The following is a 21,444-nucleotide window of genomic DNA, read 5'->3' on the forward strand; positions in this document are numbered from 1 at the left end:
CCTATTAGAAAGGTATAGTAAACATCCACAACTATTTTCAGTTGCAGATGATAAAGGATTCAGAAAGTTTATTCATGCAGGTCCATATGACAGAGAATATGCATCTTCTTTTTGTTTTCATATTTTCATTTATATTTAATTGTGTTGTGGTTTGCAGTGTTTTGTGTTGTTTCACTTTAAATTTGAAAAGGAAAACGCTGAAAATTTAAATAGTTAAAAGTTGAAATGTGAATATTTGATTTTTGCATTATATGATTTATTTATTACATTTTATGTGGAGTGAATAAATAAAAGTATATTTACGGTGGCCCCTACAGACAAAGCACGTACAAACTTCAAATCACGTACGAACTCTGAAGCACGTACAAACTCCAAAACACTTAAAAATACGTAAAAACTTAAAAACACGTAAAAACTCCAAAACACATACAAACTCCGAAGCACGTAAAAACTCAGAAGCACATAAAAACTCAAAACACGTACAAAAGACAACAGAAGTGCTCCAGGATGCTGGGCGCAGTGTTGAGCTTTTGTTATCTTGTGGCTACACAAGCCAGCAAGTACCAACGACCGGATTTGGTGTGTGGTAATAACGGGTAAATGAACATTTTTTTAAATTATTTGAATATATATGAGTGCCTGTGTATAAATACACAAACAACACACACATGCTTTCAAATGATCTAGTAGCTCTGCTTTGGAAGTTCAGTTCATGCTAGAAATGTGTTTTGGAGTTTGTACGTGTTTTGTCTCTAGGGGCCACCGCATATATTTATATATAAACATATGTAAATAAAACCACTTTTTTTAAACGTTAGTAATTCCTTTTGTGCATAATTTTATATTATTGTAAGTAAAATATAAAGTTAACTAACTAGCACTACATGTGTTTTCTGTATGTTATGCTGATTTGGAGATAGCAGCTAGGCTAATGCTAGTCAAAAGTTAGCTAACTAACTTATCTTACTGTATTTTAAGATACACATTTCACATTGTCAGTGAAAACGTTTATTTCTATTTCTTAATTTTAACACTAACGTTTAATTTAACGTTAGCTAACTACAGTAATATTCTGTTTAACATCCAGGCATCCATGTATTGTGCAGTTATTTGTTACCCTGAAATGCTTTATGCTTAACAACAGCTCGCTATTTTAACTTATTTTTGGACTCTTGTGATCAGTATGACCAGATTGTGTGAGTTTCCATACTAAAAGACCTGTAGTGATAAAATAATTGGCATAAGAGACACTGATTTTTGGCATGATATACTGCAGAAGGTTTTTTTTTTTTTTTTTGCATAATTTACCTTTTAATTAAACTGCATTCCCTGTATTGTAACAAAACTAACATTGTTTATATGTCAGAAAATTAGCAAACATGAATAAATGGCAAAAACAATATAATTATAACATATTTTTATTTTACTTATTTTAGGTCTGTGAAGCCAAACTTGATGCTGGGGATTTATTTTTGTCAGTGGAGTCGAATGGTAAGTTACAATTTGTGCATTTTGTCATATTGGAAACACCACAGATTATATTGTAACTTAATAGCTCTGTAGAGCAAATGATATAAAGATTGTAGTGTCAGGGTCCTTCTTAAGAAGTAATATTGCACTATTGATGATCGCATGCAGGTGGCATAAACTAAATATTCAGACGTGCTACCAACGCATGATTCATTAACAAATCAATGGAGCAGACTGTTTAGGTTCTTGTGGTTGTAATAACATCCATAACTGAAGGTTTGTCATTTTCACAGGTCTAGATGATCACATCTGACTTTGTCATTTAAATGAGGTGGACTTTTCTGGGTAAATTGCTGTCCACTACATATACACAGAATGTGCACAGTATTTCAGATATAAAAAGGGAGTATGTAATGGACTTGCTGGCTTTGATGTAAAATACCTGTTGTGTAACTTTAATGAGGCAGTTGGACTAAAGCAGTATCCGGTTGTTCAGTCTGACGTCACTAGCCGTGTCTGGGCCTAAACTCCGCTCCAGGTCCATATATCAAACGATCAGTATGGCATTACTGAGAGTTGAAAAACTGTCTAAAGTCTTTCATCTTTAATAAAATGATCAGCGTTCTGCTCTACCAGGTGTAACAATTGAGTTTAACATCCAGGCATCCATGAAAACGGAATTTATGACATTTAACGGAGTTAGAAGTTAGCAGGGAGTTAGCTCGCTAGCTTCTATCTAAATACAATATAGCATGTCCTGACTGCGGGGTTTTGGAAACAAATTAAAATGTACAGCTCTGCTATCACTTCCAACATAAATGAAGACAGGAAACTAAACAGCAGTGACGTTTGTAGGGTTACTGAAGTTGGGCTAGCTGGTATATAATGATGTGCTACGTGACCGCTAGCTAACACAGCTATGTTAGCATAATATAAACAAGCTAACTTTTTTTCCACTCAATAAAAGTTAACGTGAGTGTTCTCGGTGGTCAGGAACAAATGTAATCGCATGGCAGGATGCTGTAAAAGGACCAAACTTCAGCCAGGAGAACAACTGAGATAATCCATCCACAATACGAGGTTAGTGATTCATATACTGCTGCATGGGCTGGGCTGTAGTTACATCGTAAGGGTTTAAAAACTGAGCTTTAAAATGAACAGTGGTGATAAAAACTGAGAGAAGCCGACAGCGACACTGACTGTTTGTAGGGGCTTTTTGAGATTAAATAGAACAAGATACACAGAATTAAAACATGTTAAAAACACAACAGCCTTATTAAATGCAGAGTAGTTTTGGCCCTGAAGCAGGATTCATCACGTCATCACTTAAAGACCGGATTGCAGCATAAGGGTCACCTGGTCCAGCCCTAACTATATGCTTTAGCAAAAAGGAAAGTTTGAAGCCTAATCTTAAAAGTAGAGATAGTGTCTGTCTCCTGAATCCAAACTGGAAGCTGGTTCCACGGAAGAGGGGCCTGAAAACTGAAGGCTCTGCCTCCCATTCTACTTTTAAATACTCTAGGAACAACAAGTAGGCCTGCAGAGCGAGAGCGAAGTGCTCTAATAGGGTGATATGGTACTACAAGGTCATCAAGATAAGATGGGGCCTGATTATTTAAGACCTTGTATGTGAGGAGCAGGATTTTGAATTCTGGATTTAACAGGAAGCCAATATATTGATGGCTACACCTTTAACGTGAACAAAGTTTAAGCTGTTGGCAGTTGAGCTGTCTCAGCGCTCCTCTCAGCTCTTTCATTCTTTAACATCTTTCAGCATTCTGTTTGAATACATCAGCTGTCCCCTCGCTCTCAAAACACTTTGCTACAGCAGGCAGCTCTCGGGGAAAATAACGCTCTGATAAACTCACTGCAAAGTTGAGCTGATGATAAGAATATAATATTTGGTATTCATAAATAATTACAATCATATTTACAGTGTTATAATGTGTTAAATATTGAGATTATGTCTTTTCACTGTGCTGCCAGGAGGACTGAAAATCTATTGATGCAGTTTCTTCTTTTCTGTAACAAATCCATAAAATCAACTACCAGAACTGGAGCTGCAGGCACGAGCAAACCAAAGATGATTTATTTGAAGTGACTAAACTGGAAACAGGAAAAATTCTAATTTGACTTACACTTCTGTCCTTAACTGGGGCAAATTTTTCACAACCTTGGCATATACCCTCGAGTTGAACGTCAGGGCCTGATTCCCTTGATATTCTTGTCTCGCGGTCTCATCTGACTCCTTTCTCTTTGCTTCCTGTCATGAGCCCATTTTTTAGAGCACCTTGGTCTCTCACTAGATTCTATTTTTGCTTGGTGGTGATCTTCCCCATCACTGCTGGTTTAAAAAAATCCCTTCAGCAACAACCCATGCTAACAAGGTTAGCTACTTGTGTGTGGTATGAATTTTGAACGCAGCTAATTTTCCTTCATTTTTTACTCATCTGACAAACTATAAAGTACGAGTACACTGATAGTTTGCTCTGACTGACACTCTTTATGAATATTAGTTTGTAATTTGAACACTGGTAACATGATACAAGGTGATAGTGCAGCACATTTAAACTGACTGTGGCGTGTACTGTCCCTCAAACTGTATAACACAGGGGTTGTATCACATTGCTGTCGGCTGGTAGCGAGCTGCTATGGAGACAGTGCAAATACTCTTCAATCAGAATTTGGCATGAATAAAATCCCATGAGGTTTCTTTCTCGGCTGTTTCAGCACCAGTTTGTGTTTTACTCTCTGATTAGGACTATTTCAAAGTCTTCCGTACATTCGGATGAATCAGTGCAACACTGGAGCGAGTCAGGATCATTTTCTTTCAGAATTTGAAAAAAAACAAAATTATTTATGGCATTAAAATTTCAGTTAGAAAAAACCTTGACATGTTTTTGAAGAGAACTGGTCATAATGTTTAGAGAACAACATACGAGATGGAAGAACGATGTTACGTGTTGTTTGCACTGGTACCAAGTGGCAGCGTTTTGAAAGGAATCTGCACTGAATTTGGGATCCAGATCAAAGTTCTCGTCTCCCCTGGCACTGACTGGATTTCTAAAACTTGCTGCTTTTGTAGCTCCCAAGGCAAATGTAGTTGGTTACTGTGAGCTGCTAAAATGATGAATAAGAACCATTGCCTGTGCATAGGACTATTCACTCACAGACCACTTTGTTAAGTATACCTGGCTAGACGGTTGTTACCAAACAAATCAAAGAAGAAAGGTGATGTGAACATGGCGTGGTTATTGGTTCCAGATAGTCTGAATGTTTCAGAAACTGCTGATGTACTGGGATTTCCCCCCTCACAACCATCTCTAGAGACTGGTCTGAGGAAGAGAAAATGAAAAAGAGAATGTCAGTTATTTGGGGAAAGTGTCTTGTCGATGCCACCGGTCAGACGGGACTACTCCAAGATACGACTGAGTCAACAGTGAGTCAATAACTATGTTACAACCAAAGTATCCAGAAGAGCATCTGTGAATGCACGTTTCAAACCTTCAAGCAGATGTTGCTATAGTAACGGAAGACCACAGTGGGTGCACACCTATCAGCTGAGAGTGGGAAACTGAGGCTGCACTTCCCATTGGTCAATCTAAACTGGACCACAAAAGACTGAAAAATGTCGTCTGGTTCGATGAGTGTTGTTCCTCAGTATTTCCATCCTTTCATAACTTCTGATGACTGTTTCCAGGTTCAAAGTCTCTGCGCTGTCTTGATGAATAACAGGTGGGAGAAAATAATCCCCAAACATCGTCTTGCTTGCTGCTGATTTATTAAGTTAAGTACCTGTTGAAGGTCAGTTGTTCCAAGACATTGTAACTTAATAAATTAGCATTAAGCAGGTCAGTGTGGGCTTTGATTCCACTGTGTTGCTTTCAGCAGGATAACATAACATGCCAAAAGCTCAGATCATCTCAAACTGGTTTCCTGAACGTGAGTCTTAGTTCACTGCACTCAAACGGCCTCAACAGTCACCTTCAAAGATTCACATCGTGGGTGAGCAGTCGATAAATCTGCTGCACCTGTGTGATACGATCACACCCACACAAACCAAAATTAATTCAAAGACCTTGTTGAATCTATGGCAAAAAGAATTAGGGCAGGTCTGAAGGCAAAAGGGTTCCAGTCTGGTAACTGCAAGGTGTAGCTAAGTGGTGAGTGTACATCCATGCACTGTGAATGGTATATGTACCACATATAGGGAGAATATCAACAAAAGTACTTTATAAAGAATTATTAAGTATCTTTGAAAAGGTATTAAATTAATTATTGTGGTCCAATGAAATAAACATGTTTACATCACATTTGGACTTTGGTAAATATTAAATTTAGGCCTTTGTTGTTTGAACTAACAGGTGGCTTTTAGCTAGCAGCTGACTGAACTGTTGGCCAGGCCATCCAGGATTAATGAGGAGGAGTTTATGCTTTTTATTTGATGAAATCCTGGTATTTGCTAGTGAGTTGCTGAGCTCTGATTAGCATTGAACCACCACAGTTTATGGATCCTGTAAGCTAATAAGCCTGCTAGCATTAGCTTGTAAGTGAATGCTGATGTTGATGGCCACAGCTAAAGTGGAGGATTCAAAATGCAGAGTCCAAAAGATGAATGTAAATAGAACAGACTCTTTGTATGTATGGCAACAAATTTTGTACACAAATGTTGTTGGAGCCCTTTAGAGTTCTCTGTGACAAGAAATGTAATTTTGTAGAATTAATACTTAAAGAGAAGACATCAGAGAACAGAGCAGAGCAGAGGGAACATTTAAGCCAGCATTATGCAATCACACTCTCACATGAAATGGTGAACAGTCAAGGAATTAGTCCCTCAAATTTATTTATTCATTTCCTTCAAAGAGGCAATTTAATGCATGACTTAATCCATCTTTGTGATGTTGCTGAAATGCCTGCTGCGCTGCATGACACGAGCTGCATATTTGGGCCGCAGATAAATTCCCCGAGCCAGAAATATTGGATTGCTCCAAAACAGACAAGAAGAGCAGCAGAGGAGGGAGGGAGGAAGGAGGTCGCAGATGCTAAGCCTGGCAATCTCGCTTTCAATCTGCAGCCGTATATTGGCCACTTTAAAGACAGACGCATTTTATTCGCACACGACCCACGTGTGAGTAAAAATATAAGTGAGTTTGAAACTCGGCCGAGAAAGGGAGAGAGATTTTCTTGTGGGTGCTCAAGCTGCACTGATCCACTGAAGGGGTCTGATAGGCCAGACGGTCCAATCACACTGCCAAAATCAGAGGAATGTTCATAGCTTATCGGGCGCTGTTGTCGTCAGGCCCAGTGGCACGCCGCCCTGTGAGCTGACTGTAATGGGCTGCTAGGACAACTTAGCTGGAAGCAGATTAGCTTGTTGTGGCACCCACTGAGAGGAAAAAGAAACTCAGTTTCACGCAGATTGTAATGTGAACTGGTGAGCTGAGTGTCTGCAGGGTATTGGATGAAGGTTAAATAAAATAAAAAAATATATATATTTAAAAAAAACAGCAAAGACAGAGAAGCGACACTTCTCAGAAAAGCAGCAGAAATCAAACTGTAGGAAATCAGCTGAAATCAACTGAAGACTGGATTACATTACAATAATGTCCCTAATGATTGGATTTATTTATTCATTTATTCAGGGACAATGCATGTTAACATTACTTTAAACTTGCCATTGTTGCCAAATGACTCATTCTTAACTGGCGTTAAATTAGCCTCTAAAAGCAATGAAACATAAAAGAACACCATTAACAGCTATTACGGGATAAAGCAAGCATAAACAGTGTACAGAAGAAAAAAGCTTCAGAGTGGAGCAAGAAACGAGCCAAGTTAAACAGATACAACACAGACAATCGATATAAGAGACTCCTGAGCAGTTAGCACACAGATGAGGAAGGAGAAGCCGGGAAAAGCACCGTCAGACGAGCTCAGTGAAATATATGTTCCAGAGGTGTTAACGTGTAATTTTTTTTCTTGAGACACAAACATTGTGGATAATATTAATGTGAACATCTTAGACTCCTGATATTGGTCTAGCAACCACGAACAGGCTAAAATGACCCATTTGTTCCATTTACGCATCTTCAGCCATTTGAAAAGCGTTGCATAATTTTAATTTCACGACTGTAACGTTTCGTTTATATCCACAAAACTTGAATTATACATGAAATGTTATGATGCCATTGCGATGTCACCCATGAATGGATACTGTATCATTTTAATTTCACAATGAGAACATATTTCCATAAAACTTTCATTATGCATAACATATTATGATGTCATTGTGTCGCCTAGCAACCACCTGCCAAAAAACTTCTGACCACGCAATACTGTAGCAGTGGGCATGCACTATAAGATGATGTCAAACGGGTGGCGCTATGTGACGCTGAAACACGAGTTTACAACTTCTAACTTCATCTAACTGCCTTTGACACAAGGTGTTGCTATGACTACGCCTATGGTTAAGTATGGGCATGTAGACGAGGTTTTCATGGCAACAATGATGCGATCAAGCATCTCCCAGATTTTCAGTTACAGACCTACTAACTTATATATCTGATTACATCTACAGGAGGAGTTCATTACAGGATGGAGACTGTGCCAAAACTGCTTCTTAAATCTAGTGACTTACAAAGTATGTAAATGATCACTGCTTCATGTCTAAAGCAGTGGGAATGTGGTTCATTTGTGTAACTAATGATGAACGGAGGAATTCCAATATGACCTTTGCATGTTCAATGTGCCCTAATAAGACCATAAAACCATAAATAACCATTTTCCTTCTTCAGTTTCAGACTACTTGAAAACTATAATAAAATATTTACATGAGGTCAGATTTTTCATCTTTTACCTAAGAATCACTTTTAGGCCCCGGGTTTCTTTTTTTGCTAACCAGAGGAACCTTCAGAAACTGAGGGCCCCGTCTCCTCTATATTTAAGGTGACCAGATGTTCCAGTTTATGTGGGACAGCATAGCATTAAGGCACTTAACTGAAGGGCTGAACCAGTGTTGTGTCTACACATAGCAGACAACTTATCCAAGAACCAGTTTAAATAGTACCTTTAGACACTTTGTCACTCGCAGTCTGTCTCATAAACACAATTTGTTGACATTTCCTAGTTGAATCTATGAGAAAACCAAAGTTTTGACAGATAAAAAACGGTATTTTTACACTAACCAGGTGAGTCCCAAAGAGCTATTAGCAGCACATCTCAGCAAAGAGAGCAGTGTATCAGCAGCGTATCCCTTAAAAAATCCACTGTTTGCCTAAGTCTCATCAGAAATAGTCTCAGTGGAGGAGCGGCTGTCAAGAAGCTCTCCTTAAAGACGAGGAACAGGGAGGAAAAGCTGAGCTACGCCACATTACGTACCAACGGGTTTGAAGACTGGTTACGATCATCAAACCAAATACTGACTTTTATTATTGTACAAACAAAGACTGTATTTCCATGTATATTTGCAAATGTATACGTGCAGTTGTTAAACCTTATTTTGAAATTATGTGGGATAATTGTTCTGTTGAATTTTGTTTTCCCAACAACCTCCACCTGTGTGTCTCACAGACCGAAGAAATCAAGAAACCTCTAACGGCACTGGTCTTAGTATTATCATCATTCTCGCTGTACAATCACTGAGCTCCAATACGTGACAACAGCGACGGTAAAAATGGCGGCTTGCTGTGATTGCGACGATAAAATTCCCATTGGTTCATCAGCACAATTTGTGTCCTCTTCCTCCTCACCCCCATTCGAGCCGAGCACAAAGCAGGAAACAGTAGCAGCAGCTGCAACATTAGGAAAACATGGGCGAGTGCACATTGTGTTTACGAGCCGGTCCAAATTAAAACTCCCCACTGCTCTGTCTAATCTGCCCTCCACTCTCTGTGCTAACCACCGTAGGACAGGAGGGAGACGCTTGTTTTTGTTTGAGTTTCGCCTGAACATGCTCCCTCTTAATGGGCAAATAAAATGTTTGTGCACTTCAAAGTCCCTGGGACTTCTCTCCCGCCAAGGCCCACATCGAGACACTGTTCCACTGCTTAGGTGACCCAATTATATGCACCGAACGCCTTTTGAATTAGCGCACCATCTGAGATGACAGGACCAATTTTACGAAGGGGAAAAAAAAGCTTTCTATAAGCGTAATTATTTCCCTCCTCGTTTTTACAGGACTTACAGGAACGAGCTGTAAAGTTTTGATTGCCCTTAATTAGAAGAATTCTGGTGGTGAATGAATGTAGATGTTTTGCTCAATTAGACAAGGCCATCAAAAGTAGTTATGTGACACTTCAGATTAACGCGCGCCTCATCTCCGTGGCTACAAATAACCGCGGTGAGGATGTTGTAATTTGGTTTGAAAGAGCCTCGTTTGATGGCTGCAATAATGAGTTCATCAGATTGGCTTTGAGGAGAATAAAGTCGTGTCGAGCAATAAGGAGACTCGCACTACAAGCATATACTCTATATATTTATAAAAATACAAGCATATGACAATTATTAAAAACCCTGATATTTCTAATCTGAAATGACTCTTTTATGAAAATGTTATTAGTCATGCTTTTGCCCTTGAAAGCACTAAATCCGCTGGGATTTGGCATATTTTGCAAACATTATATAATGCCTTAATAATAATGATGCTAATGCCCTCATTATGTTCTTATCATCTCCTTATGATGTGCTATAATCCTTTATCACCTCAAGCCAAGTGTTACTGATGTGTTCATTAGTTCACTGCTTAATTCGACCTCGGCTTCGACCAGACAGAATGAGGGTCCGTGAACTAAATGACTGTATTAATAACTGATTGATCCACTGCAGTTTTTTCCTCCTCCCAGCCTCAAGGACAGTATCAGCAGACAGTGCAGTTCTTCATAAGAGCTGTTTTCCTTGCTCGCTCTAATGAATTCTCACGCTCTTTGTCATGGCGTCAGCCTTTGGTGAAAACCTCCTCGCCACTGCGTCCCCAGCGGACCAGTAAAGTCATCTTTGAGGAATGCACGCGGCGGCCAGGTTGCCTTGCTTCCTGTCCGTGCAGTAAAAATGTAATGAAACCAAACGTGCCATCCATTTTTTTTTGAGGAGCAAGCAAGTTGTACTCACCCAGCTTCAGTGAACAAGTCTCACTTTCTTCAGCACGAGGGCTTAATGAGACCTGTGCTCAAGCGCCCTCCACGGATAGCTGTAACGGCGATGGGGCGCGGTGCATCGCCACCTGCCTCCGTAGGTGGATTTTTAAAAAAGAAGAGGGAAAGGCACACAACAGTGAGCTTTGGCGTGTTTGTATCTGCTGTGAAATCAGTGTTATGCACAGTAGAAACAAGAACATGCAGCAGACATGACTCAGGGGTCTGCAGTGCATTTTTAATATCTCAGCTCACTCTGTTCTCGCTCTTTTCCAGTGGAAAGACTCTGATGTTCATTTTGGGGTTGCGGATTTTCTGCAGATCTGTTTGGGCTGCGAGCAGACAGAATATCACAGGAATCGCTAAACACTGGCTCGACAAACTTTTACAGCTCGTGGTCGGGTGGATTAATGTGTTCTTCCGAAGCAACATTACACTCACGACTCTCCCAAGACTGATGGGAGTTTGCAATATATATTTCCTTCCACTAATGTCTCCCTCGGCCGACTAAACTTCACAGGGGGAGAGGAAAGAATGAGGTGCGAAGCATTTGCACAAATCCTTTCCAGCTGTATTAACAGCAGCACAGTTCAGTTACAGTCGCTGGCTAAGTAAGCAGTTCTTAGAGTCGGCTGATTGCTTGACGATCTATCGGCTCCGTAGGAGACCGAGTTCTCTCGTGGGAAGAAGGATGCTGTTTATGAAAATGTACGGACATCCTCTCCTCTGTTAGGATGAGCATTTACTTGTCAGCTGCTGAAACAGGGTCTTTCAAACCCCATTAAAATGCAAAATATAGATAAACACCGCGCGGTAAGGGTGGGTCAAGGAGAAAGCATTATCGATGAATGTAGTCAGTCCTCATCTATCATGCTCCACAAAAGAGGGGATTCTCTAAATGTATTCATTGCGAAAACTGCCGCGCAGACAGGTGAGCTGTACCTGGCAGGGGCGAATGAAAGCAGGGGGTGATACAAAAATAGAAAAGTGTGTGTGTGTTTGGGAGGGGGCGTAGAGTAATGCAGCACCTGAGCATTCCACCGAGCAGCAGACTGCCTGCTAAGTCACATCATCTCTCTGATGTCTTCTCAATGTCACACTTCATGCTCTTGCTCATTTCTCGCCTTCTAAAGCCAACTTGCTGTCTCACAGACATGCACAGTGGTGATTCAGCTGGTGTCCATGCCTTCTGAATGTGTGTCTCTATATATGGAAGTGATCTTTGTGCGTCGCAGGCGACATTTTTAGCGCTGGATGTGACTATAAATAAAAATTGTTAGAAAGCAGAGGGTTAAATCTGCAATGTTGACTGTTTTCGGCCACATCGAAGCTTTAAGGAGCCTCTACGGCTCTAGACGTCCTCAGTGATTACTGCACTTTAGTCTGAACAGGCAACAGAGGAACAGTTGATTTTAAAAGAAAACACACATCTGCTTACAGAAGGGTCCAGTATTGAGCTTAACCAGGGTTGCAAAAGTACTTATGCTTGACTCTTTTTATTGCACGCTGACACTCTCCCACATTTCAGAGGCAAATGTGTGATTATTAGGGCTGCGCTCTGTTGCAGCATCACATAAATCTGATCATTTCTATTACAGAAAATGAGCTTCCTTTGATTTTTGGAAACAGTTTGGTTAAAACAGATCAGATATGAATCAAGTTTGTGAAGTTCCAACATTAAGAACTGACCTGTAACTTTCTTTGACAGGAGCATTTTTTATACTTGGAGCCAGCAGGCCTAACGTCTTCAAATATGAATAAAGGCTTATTTGCCACACTGGGTAATGATTTTCAAATTTAATTTAAGTTTAGTTTAGAAAGCTGCACACTAGAGAAAAATGTGTATTTCCCTCCCAGCTGGCGGGAAGTCGCTGCAGATTGCTGTCACTGCGTTCAACCAGTGACAAAAATCGTTGCTACAACCAAAACCTCGTTTCGATTGCTTTGGCTGCCGGAAGATTGTGTGTAGTTTGCATGGAAGATGGCAACTTGTTCTCAAAACTGGCAATTTACTCTCTAACCTGCAGTGAAACGTGAAAAAACACAAACTGTGAAATCGTTTACAATACTTTCAAAGTAAAAGTTGTTTATATTTAAAAGCAGAATACAAAAAAGATCCAGCTCAGTATTTATTGGGGCTGCCAATTCTGAACAAATTTCCAGATGAAAACAAATACATACTATACATAACTGTGTAAATTATTGTTTTTGGCAAGAAAATGTATTCTTTTCAATTGGATTAATGAAAAACCACCAACAATAATTCAGTGGTATAAAGAAATCTTTAGAGTTTTACCAATGGAAAGACTGAGCGCAAAATTAAGTGGCAATGATGATATTTTTTTGGTGCCCGCTATTGGATTACAACCTGATGGTCTGAAGAAAAGACAGCCCCACTCCAGTGGCGGGTCGGGTTTGTCAGGACAAATGTGTAAATGACTGGTGGACCGAATTATATATACTGTATTAGTTTTCCGTTTACATGTCTCAGACTGCTTGTTTTTGTTTGTTTGTTTGTTCCATTTTGTATAAAGGAAAAAGTAAATAAAAATATGATGATTAAAAAAGTAAAAGTTGTGTTTTACTGCTGAAACCAGCCGGCTCTGTTTCCTCTGCTGCCTCATAGAAAAGCTTCTTGTCCATTTGAAACCAGGACAGTGAGCTGACAGCATCCGTGGAGTTCGGAAAGAGTGTTTTTGTAACATGTAGTCATTTGTTAAAATATATAACTTAAACATTTCATGTTTAATTTGCTCCCACTTTTGCTAAAAAAAACCACCTTAACACCAGGCATGGCAAACACGGCTCCATGATGGGTGCAATAGTTTAGATAATTGAAAGTTAGAGGAGTTTTGTATCAATAATCACACAAGACAAACCGTCTTAAACTCGCTGTGTGCATAAAAACACGCGAGCAGAAAGTAGGGCAAATTTAAACACTGTATGCCTCCATAGTGTCGCTCTTGTATTGTTTGTGACATTTCTCTGTGTAGTAAATGTCGTTGATTTGAAAATGATTAAAGTTCACATGACTCCCTGTGTGACAGGTGCCCTGCTGCTACAGTGTCGGTTCATTTATCGCCTGTGTGACGATTCAAAGCTGAAAGGCTGCATCGCATAAACGTACACAGGACGACACGATGCGCTATGGGTGTGTTTAGCTAACAATACACGAGTAAGAAGTGATGATGTCACATGTGATGAAGCTGCCAGTGTTTGTTGGTGTCTTCATATTGCCGTGGCAACATCGCTGGCAGACTCGCTTGAACCTAATAGGATTTATGGTCCCAACACAATCACAAAGAAAGGGGCTGCTGCTCTGATAACTGCATCTTTTACTCAATTTTCGCTGCCACTTTGTAGCATCAGCTAAATTCACACATTCCAACTATATGTATCGTTTTCTTTGACAGCATGAAGGGATCATCTTTAAAGACAACATCAAATGCACGGAGACTCAAAGACACTCAACACACACATGCTGCAAATCACACACAGGTGCGCTTCCTCCAATCCTCATCAGCTGTGTGATTTGATAAAATACTTGGCAGGACCCACGGCTGACCTTTCTATCCGTGCTGAATACGGCTGCTCTGTGAGCACCCTGCTGCATGTAACCAGGCAACGGCGCTTCTGAAGAGACCTCAGGTCTGCCTTTGAGCTCCTCGCGAGCTCAGAGGTGTGGAGAATGTCACTAATGTTTCTGTTTTGAGACACACAGATTTTACTGCTGGGGAGCTGGACCCTCTGGGGCCGGTGCAAACGGGCTGCCCAGGCTGGCACCGTTTTATCTCCAAACTCCATATTAGCGCAGATGCAACAGAAACTTTGTTCAGCTTAGTCAAATTTTCTGGATCTAAAAGGAGGATGTTGCAGCTTTAAATGAATCCATGTGTGTAATGTTTGTCTTTGACATCTCTCATCTCTGATGTTGTTCAAATAAATTCAAGTCCCAGTGGTTCCTTTTTTTAAGCTAAACTTACCCCCCTCTGATATTTCTGCCAACATTTCTTTAACCCATGAAAAAAGCCCCACCGTCTCATCATCGCTACATTTTAAGAGCTTTACAGTTTCCCTAAGTTGGTAAAGAAGAAAAGGATTATAAGAAGAGAAAATCCATAGGAGAACCATCGAGATGCTGACAGATGGACAGAGGCAGATGACGCCATAGCAGCAAAACATATACGGTGAGTGACGCAGGAAATGTTTTCAGGGTTTAAAACTCTTAAAATAATTCAGCTAGATGCCGATGCAATGCCAGCTGGAGGCAGTAATCTTCTTTGCAGAATATTACCTCTATACTAAAACACGAGCCTGTGGGGATTTGTTATATTTATAACTTTTTGCTTTTAAAATGATCTGTTTGTTGCTCAAACGTAATAACCAAGATTCCTAAAAGAGATGTTTTCAAATGACAGCACACTCAGTGGTCCTTCGGTCCAGACAATTACAGTCTGTGACGCGGCGTGGGAGGATGATCGGGTCGTGATATGTCGTCTGCAGTGTGGGATGTGCATGTGAGTGACAAAATCAGCTCTCGACTCGACGATGACTACAAGTGTGATGGCTCAAGCAGAGGCATTATTTGTTCTGCAGGAAGCTTCAGCATGTGTGTACTTTCGAGTGGGGGTTAGTGCACACCTGTGGAAATGCCTTAACTTAGCAGTAATAATAATAAAGCAATGCCTGAAATGTTCTGGGCTTATGCTGACATAACCCATGAGATTTATTCATCACAGGGAGATGAAACGCAATCAAGCTACTTGCAGCGAAAAGCATCAAAGCCTCTAATTTTTGTTTCAAATTACCTTGATTGCAGACTGACATAAGAAACGGCGCAGCTGAGAATACAGATGTCAAAGCGGTCAAAGGAAAGCACAGCTCAGCTCTGTGTATTTGTTGCTACAATGCCCCATCTGGCACCTATGACAACTTTTTGCAGCCATCTGCTTGCGTACTGCTATACCATATATATGCTGTTTGTACTAACAGGCTGGGTGGAGGCTGTGCACAGCCATAAAAAAGTCCCCTCGATTTTATTTAACACTTGCCGGTTGAATTCTGGGAAATAAGCGACCACACAAACACAGAGAACAAAGACTCAGGCTCCTTGCAGCTTTCATATAATATGTGATTATTTTTTTAAGACAGAAAAACTGGCCTGTTTTTCTAACCGCATTAGCATTTCCATCTGGGAGAACTTGCGGGCTGACCTAATCACCCTGCATTAGGTTGGCATATTCATCTGTGCACACCAGCTTCTATTTCCTGTCTGCTTTGCGGTTATGCTCAAAAGCAAACATTTATAACGAGTCATATAAAAATCGTGCACGTTTGGCCCCAATGAACGCTGTTTCCCCTGAAACTCTGTAACGGAAGTGCAAAGTTAGCGTGACCTGTCCAGCATCAGAGCCACAGAAGTGAGAAACTCATCAAGTTGAAATAAACCACAGTTGTGCTTTTACAGCAGAGCGTATTCACTGCTACATGCAGCAAATCTTAGGCCTTATTTTGTTATGTTATTGTCATTTGCTAAAACTGGCATTAATGTTGATATTACAAAGCAATCTGTGCGTGGTGCATGTTCGCTTCTAAGTAACTGGGTGGGGTAATTAAAGGCCTCCGCATGTGGGTCGCACAATTAGCTGATCACACAGACAATCAGACTTTAACAGTTTGTTCACTTTAGCAACCTGTTCTGTTGATAACTCACAACAACCTCTAAACACATTAATATATTATATTATTATATGAACTTAGTGTTGAAGTTGTTATGCAGAGCAACCTGTTGCCATCTGTTTACTCATCCAGCAAGCATGCTGACGTGTTCCCACTCACGCCAGCCTGGAGACTGGTCATCGACCACTGTCACAGCCACTGGTTACTGGGGAAAACGGACAATTTTACGAGTGGTTGCTGACTGCCACATGGTGCAACTGGTCACGTGATAAAAGCCTCTATTTATCCTGAGGGTATACGCTGCTGCAGATTGCAATGATTGCCTGTTGTTAGTGTGAAAAACATCAACTACTCCTTGCTAGCTGTCAGGAGTTAGTGAGTGAACAGGTTACCGGGGCACTCGGCTCGGACCACAGCAGCTTCCTGCAAACTATGTTTGAGAGAAATAAACCAAGACAACGAGCTAAAAGAGCTGTTTTAAAGTTGGGTATTTTGTGTGTTTTTCCTACCGCAAGTGAGCGTTTTCACAGTAGCGAATGTCTAATTTATTTCAACAGAAAAATGAAACTTTAATTTTAAAGGCTATCATACCTGAAGCTTGACTCTGGTATTATTCCTGCGTTGGGTGGCCTCCACCTCGAGTGCCGAGGCTGCATACATGGAGCTCTCTCATTAACGTCTTTCCTGACTCAGCTTGGAGTCAAATCAACAATTTGTTGCATTTTCTCGCTGCTTAGAAATGGAAAATATTGCTCTTAAAAAATCAGCCTCATATTTAAATAATGGCAGCTATAACCTGCTGCCTGCACAGTGAAAGTATCACATGCACACACCTCATTTGCTGTAATATGATAATGTGTATTCTCAGAGTCAAAAAAGAATAACAAAACCAACATTTATTATGCATTCATTTGTCTTTTTTAGGTTTGCTCCACAAATTGACTCTAAATGCAAATGGCTATGTCCGGTCTGGTTTTCAGAATGTCAGCTGAGAGTAGATGTTCCCAGTGTTGTGATGGAGCAGCAACTGTTGCTGTAGAGCGGCCAGACTTTCTCAGACTCGTTTCCATGGTAAGCATCTCCATGATGCTGCAAAAGTGAGCACACCTGGTGACAACAGCAGGACGTACAAGAAGCAAGAAAATGTACTTTTCTGTCACAGATACGACAAACTTTGATGGTCAATGTTTGCAGTCTACATCTATCATATATGATGAACAGTGCCAAATGTGTTACATTTCAGGATACCAGTTACCGAAGCAAACCCTCATGACTGCCAATCACAGCGAGCGGTTTTTCCTCATTCAGTAAAATGAGTAAATATAAGAAGCAGCATCATCAAAATCAACACCTTCAGTGATGCGTTCCTTTGTAACGAGCACGGAAAATGAGATTTAATGTGGTAAGTTTGTCTCAAGAGCAATGAGCAAAAACTGTGATCATAGCAAAGCTTTTAAAACTGAAGCTCTTTGTATGAACTCTCTTAGGAAAAGGGAACATTTTGTTGCTTACACTGTTAAACTGGGAGCTGTACTAAAGTGTTCCGGTCTGATCCACACTTGGGTTTGTTAGCTATTGAATTTGGTTTTCACTCTCGATCCAGTTCTTCTCACTGATACTGACTAAAGATGTTTTACACTCTTTTTTGTACTAAGCCAACAAACATCTACAGCCATTACCTTCCTGCCTCAGGCACAGCGTCCTGTCGCTGTGCTGCGGCAGCGACATCCCTGCTATAAAATCAGCCACATTTGTGGCTCAAAGTACCGCAGCTTAACTCAGCCACATATAAGAACTCTGGGAAATGCCTGTGTGAGAAAATCTGATGTCCACAGTGATCCCATACACTGGGTTTGGAGGAGATACGAGGATTAAGACTGAGAATTCCTTTAAGGCAAAAAGACAATTTTCAACATGGCTACTCTCTAAAACAAGAATGTTGTAAACACTTTGTTTTGTTAGGGTTGTGAGAACACTGTTGCCTTTAGCCATGTGTAGCTTGTACAGCAGGTAAATTCCCCAAATCCACACACGCACCTGAACCTTCATCCTGTCTGTAGAGTCGAGGTGAAGTAACTGCGCAGACTCGCCTCATCCTTTTTGATCTGCCGTTTGTCTCAGCGCGTCGGTACCTTTGTGTTCCTTCAGACGTTCTCCTGTTCTTGTTGCTGATGTCCTCTGGGTGAAATGAGGGCCAGCGAAGCACTCATCTAAATTCTCTCCACTTAATTGCAGCGGCTGATGTGGAGTACGAGTGTCTTAGAAATGAATGAGGCTGAACCGTGTGATGAACTGTGTGGTGTTACAGAACTGCCTCTTTCACTTCCTTTGAAGCCACCCAGTCACTTTGCAATGCTCAAGGATTTGCTGACCTACATGCTCAGAGATAAGTTTTACACTCAGAAGTACTAGCAGGGTCTTTGACACTTTTTAAAAAATTTAGAGTTTTGCAGGAGACCTTTTACCCCATCTTCCTCTTAAAATGGTGTTGCCTCATTTTTATTTTATTTTTCTCAGAGAGCCTCTGCAGGGCCCTGGTTTACAGGAAAAGAGTGACACAATCAATTTGCAGAGCAAGTGACACAATCAGCGCCTACATAAATCATATCAGCACAGCCAGGCCCCTGGGCGCCTGCTGAGGTGACAGTTTCATGGCTCACCTCCAGAACGCCACCTGCCAATCAGCAGAGAGTGACAGATAGCAGAGAGCAGGTACTCGGCGTTGTCACACCGATGGTTTAGGATGAGGGGATTATTTTCAAAATGAAACTGTAATGATTTAAAGATTACCTGCTTACACCTGTAATCAGAGCACTGGATTACTACTGTGCACGATCAGAACGAGTATTTAACGTCTCTCGGTTGATGGAGGACTTCAACGTTTTGCTTCCTGTTATGGCCATTTTCTTTTCACAATATAAAAACGTAGACTTTGGAAATACTGCATTGGTTTGTGTTTATTTGTAGTAGAGCAAGTTCCACGAATACACGGCACAAAGCAAAAATAGTTCACAACAAGGTGACCTTGGAAGGTTAGGTCGAACGTATTTAAGTGTAGAAGACCTGGAACTTCATGACGGCGCCTCGTAAGCAGTGATTAAAATTAGACTTCTGAAATAAGCACTCTTGGGTTTTTTCTACCTTATGAAGCGTTTAAGAGTAAAACTAAAGTATCAGGAAAGTGCAGGGATGGAAAGTGATGACAGTGGAGCAACAAGAAAAGCGAAACACTGACTTGTATGTAACAATCAAAGCCTCCTTTACTGTAACCTTGTGTCATAGTGAAACCATTGAGAAGACATAAAAGGTTCCTTTAAGTCATCTGAACACTTCCCGCTGGCTCACGTTATATATGATGAAAGAAAATAGCAACGTAAACATAGAATCAATTGTACCGCGTGTTCTTTTTATACATACAGCTTCTGGTGCACGAAACATACATAGCCCACTTTGTCTCTGCTTCAAATCATCTGCAGGCGAGCTCAGTAATTTCAGTAGATTAAGCAGGCATGAGGAGGCGGACTTTAAAACACTTAGCCTGTACATTTCTACCATCGTGAAGGATCTGCCTGCTGTTCTGAGTGACTAACTGACACAAGCCTCAGCACCCACTGCAGCATCACTTTCAGGCTAACACAGCCTACACTCAGTGCCTTCAGTTCGGAGAACTAACATGGAGATAAAATAAGAATTTTATTCAATTAAAGCCCTCATATAATTATTATATTTAATCTGAAGCAGCTCGAGATTCTAAGAGGATTGCAGTTTGTTGTATAAAGCAGGTACCCATCTGTTAAACAGCTACAGGTAACCGTTCACAGTAGGCAGGGTGCTATGTAGAACTGATTCAAGTTTCACAGCTGATTCACATGGTTATAAGTGGGTAAAATTATAAGTGAAACATAGAATACCAACATTTTGGTATTGCTCTGACACAAAGTAAATATAGAGCTGATATTACCAGTATTGATACTTCTGTATGTTGCACTCTGTGATGAATACTAAATGTAAATGGAGCTAAAAGTAAAGTTTGTACATTTGTTAACAATTACAACTTTATGCAAACACCTTTGTTTGCAAGTGATTCAAATAAAACAACAAATTCTGAGTAATTTCAGGCTTCTATAGCTGACCCATCCATGGTCAAATCATTTGATTCAAAAAGCGAGTCCAGTTTATAAAGGAGCCAGTTGAGGTGGTTCAGGCATCTGACCAGGATCCCCCCAGGACACCTCCTACATGAGGCTTTCTAAGCATGTTTAACTGGAAACTGGGAGACATTACATCTCTTGGCTGGACTGGGAATGCCTCGGCCTTACCTCGGAGCTACAGGAGGTGGATAAACGCTACATTTAAAAAAAAAAAAAATTCGCTTTGAAATCCACTTGCAGATTATTTAAAAGGACGTGTTTCCATAGACTTCACCAACTGGACTTCAGTCTGTGAACTTTAATCTGTTCTTACATGAAGAGGAGGAAGCTTTTGTTTGTAGATTTTCTTCCAGCTTAGCTGAAAAATGCTGCCATAGATTTATAACATATGTCAATAACTGTCTGGGAAAAAATTATTTCAGTTATTCATGATTTAATTGTTCATATGTCAGATAGACTGTAAACACATTCACTGCATACTTCAGGCTTTGCTCCTCACCTTGACCTCCTCTGATGCAAACTCAAAGCACAGAAGAATTTTCTTTCTTGCAGCGAGTAAAAGCAAAAGTTTTTTTCTCATTTTCTTAATTCGAAATAAGTCAGACAGACTAAGGAACAGGATGTGAAATCAAAGCACAGCAGGTAAACCACCCTCATCCTGATTCATCGTTTTTTACATTAACCGCTGCAGGTCCCAAAGTCAAACGATCACTGTGGCATCACTGAGAGTTAAAAATTGTCTGAATTCTTTCACCTTTAATAAAATGATCAGCGTTGCTGCTTTACCAGGTGTAACAATTGAGTTTAACATCCATGAAAACAGGATTTATTAAATTTAACGGAGTTAGAAGTTAGCAAGAAGTTAGCTCGCTAGCTTCCACCTAAACATGATATAGCATGTTTTGACTGAGAGATTTCTGAAAAATTCAAACGTACAGCTCTGTTATCACTTCCAACATAAATGAAGACAGAAAACTAAACAGCAGTGACGTTTGTAGGGTTACTGAAGTTGGGCTAGC

General features: G+C 40.4%; 2 long non-coding RNA genes across 3 annotated transcripts; both read left to right on the top strand.

Moving 5' to 3' along the window:
- Nucleotides 1–251: 251 nt before the first annotated feature.
- Nucleotides 252–13,428, top strand: LOC309689204. Its single transcript, XR_014271301.1, has 3 exons — nucleotides 252–596; nucleotides 1,437–2,550; nucleotides 8,746–13,428. It is a non-coding gene; the product is annotated as an uncharacterized lncRNA (long non-coding RNA).
- Nucleotides 13,429–14,657: 1,229 nt separating this feature from the next.
- On the top strand, nucleotides 14,658–18,358 carry LOC309689206. 2 transcript variants are annotated; one of them, XR_014271305.1, is made up of 4 exons: nucleotides 14,658–14,782; nucleotides 15,014–15,112; nucleotides 17,255–17,345; nucleotides 17,518–18,358. It is a non-coding gene; the product is annotated as an uncharacterized lncRNA (long non-coding RNA). The 2 variants fall into 2 exon arrangements; XR_014271304.1 differs by having other exon boundaries at nucleotides 14,658–15,112.
- Nucleotides 18,359–21,444: the final 3,086 nt, after the last annotated feature.

The sequence above is a fragment of the Aulonocara stuartgranti genome (assembly GCF_965226115.1).
Source record: "Aulonocara stuartgranti genome assembly, chromosome: 15".
Taxonomy (NCBI): Eukaryota; Metazoa; Chordata; class Actinopteri; order Cichliformes; family Cichlidae; genus Aulonocara; species Aulonocara stuartgranti.